This window comes from Morone saxatilis, unplaced genomic scaffold (genome assembly GCF_004916995.1).
Source record: "Morone saxatilis isolate NCDOM2014 unplaced genomic scaffold, NCSU_SB_2.0 Contig7, whole genome shotgun sequence".
Taxonomy (NCBI): Eukaryota; Metazoa; Chordata; class Actinopteri; family Moronidae; genus Morone; species Morone saxatilis.
In genome coordinates, this window is record NW_023340246.1 from 21352696 (window position 1) to 21355521 (window position 2826).

General features: G+C 41.6%; 1 protein-coding gene across 1 annotated transcript in view; it reads left to right on the plus strand.

Annotated features, from left to right (window-relative positions):
• Positions 1 to 2826, plus strand: part of scara5 (scavenger receptor class A, member 5 (putative)) — a gene marked incomplete in the record, with an annotated part of 96412 nt that overhangs the window by 9214 nt on the left and 84372 nt on the right.

Sequence of the window (2826 nt, forward strand, 5' to 3'; positions counted from 1 at the left end):
TGTGTGTGTGTATATATACAGGTGCAGCTGCTACAGATCCACAGTTGACCCTGTGGTGTTCTCAGGTTTCGACCCGGGGCTCAGCGAGTTTGGTGGGAAAGTCTTAAGTGAACTTTAACTGGAGAATCTGTTGACATTTTAATGGAAAGTGGACAATGGCCTCGCACATTAAAAACAACCGTCATCGTCCAGCTTTTCCTAAATCCTTGAACATTTTCGCACCTCGTTCAATTAGAGGAGATATTCCCAACTGTGGCGGAGCTTATTTTATTGGAACGTGGAAGAAAAGAGCAAAACAAAGCAGTCGGGACCTAAACGCTGTGTATTATGGGTAAAAGAACAGGGTTTATTTATGCAGCCAGAAAAGCTTTATGTGCTCTTAATGCTGTGCACCCTAACAATCCACCGTGGCCTCAGTTGCGTATAGTAATTATAACAGCACATTACAATTAATCTGACAATAATATGTTAATGTTACGCAGCCATAACGCCTTTTTGAAGCTTTTTCTGTCGTTTTGTTTTGGGAAACAAGCTGCGCTCACATACGTAACGTCACCGTCACCATCACCTGCCAATTACGGAGTCAGTGCCGGACTTTTTATGTAATCTGTGGTGCTTTCCAAGCACCATGTGCGTTTGATTTGGAAAGTTGAAGTAAAAGGAACAATAACTTTGTCCTTGTAAAATGGACTAATTTCACCGAATACTCAGATAGTGCCAGTAACTGACTCACACCGGCCCTGCTGGAAATAAACACACTGTGTCAAAATGGGTCATAATGTATTGTCGCACCTCCAAGTTTACTATAAAATAATCCTCCACTAATCCGACTGTCTAAACAGTACAGTGTGTCGACACCACGCAGACGTGATTCAGAGGGAATATACAGCAGCGCAATAACGGCATTTTCCAAACATGTTTACAATTATGTGATGAATGAATATTGACTCTTCTGTCTCTCTAATGTCAGTTGGAAGAGCTCACTGGACACACAATGAAAAGTTTTGACTTCTTTTCTTCACTATTGGGTGCATGTTGGCGGTGTGGTTTTTCCTTGAAAATCACAAAAAACAAGAATTAGTCGTCTTTTATAGATAGATTTAGATTTAGATATGTACTTTATTAATCCCCTATTGGGGAAATTGTTAACACGTTAGCAGCGCTGTTTCTTGGTTGCCTTGCTCAAGGGCACCTCAGCCGTGCACATGAGGTGAAACTGGCACCTTTCCAGCCACCAGTCCACACTCCGTATTGTGGTCTGTGGGACTTGAACCGGCAACCCTCATTACGGCAACATTCATACACACAAAGGTGTATAAAGCAGGATTTTAAAGAACAGTATAACAAAACCCTAAATTAATTGGTTATTTGTTGTTTATCAAGCAAAAACTTTAAATGTTTCACAAATTTCAGCTCCTTAAATGTGAGAATTTGCAGCTTCTATCTGTTTTATATGATTGTAAACTCAATATCTTTGGGATTCAGACTGTTGGTTGATCAAGTACACCGCTAGATGCCACCAAAGCCAACACACTGATCCTTCAAATGTGTTTAATCTGAACAAGACTATGTTGTTAGGGAGGAGTGTTTATGCTAATATGCTAAGTTAATCAACCTCCCTGCTCTAGTACCACTGAACGGATCTTCTCATTTAACTCTCACGACAGTAAACGAGCATAAATCCCAAAACTGTTGAACTGTTTAAAGTCCTGAAAGGTTTCACACACGCAGGCTGGAGAAAGAAACGTCAGAAGACAGAAAACTACGAGGTAATTTCCCCCTGAAGCTCCAGACCGCCGCGTTTATCTCCCCCGCTGTGCTTTTATACGAAGGTGTTTGCGTGATGTGCGGTTGGTTTCGTCTCTTTCTCGAAACGCGTGTTCTGAAGTTCAGCACGAGTTTAGCTCGAGAGGCAGATTAGCTTTGAGTCTCTATACATTCCATCCATATGACACACACACACACACACACAGACATCTGAGCCAGCTGTGTTTGTCTTATGCTGGAGGAGTGTGTGTTCTTCATCATAGACGGGAAGTGTGTGTGTGTGTGTGTGTGTGTGTGTGTGCGTGCGTGCATCACCAGTGTCCACTGACAGATTGTCAAGGTCCAAATGAAACCATGCTGTTGGGAGGCTGCGCTGCAAAATCAGTGTTTATGTTTAAAAGTCAAGACTCGAGCCAACATCACGGCCGTTCACAGGAAGATGGAGTCTCGTTATAGCCTCATAACGTCCCCGCGGTCGTATTTATCATAATATAAGTGTCACATGGGTGCAGTGGTTTCATAAAGACACCTGTCTGTTCATATCTCACATCCTCTCCTGGGTTCCTTCACTTCTGTCCATCAACTCAAACATTTAGACCGGAGTGATCGCTGTGTCAACATCCCTGTTACAGTATTCAAACTGATTTATTAAATAAAGGCCTTTTGGTCCATTTCTGCTTTATCCAATAGCTGACAGTTGACCCTTCCTAAGTCCCGCCCCTTTTTGGTCTGTGCTCCAGTAACAGTTTTGGTCACTAACTTCTTCCTTTCCTGTACTTAGATGTGCTATATGCTAGGCTAATCTGTGTTGAAAGGACAACCACATTTTGAAAAGTTAAAAGCGACACTTCACATATCCTTTTGCTGTTTTTTTTAATGCTTTTTAACACCTTCAGTCCTGTTTTCTTAGCGTTAAGATAGCTACATGTTTACAAGCAGGAGTGTTTCAAAAACGTTGCTGCTGAGGTCCAAAAACTGAACTTTTTTACCCTTGTGTGTATATACTTACATCTTAAATTAGTTAGCTAATTTTAGCAAAACACTAGCTAACTACATAGC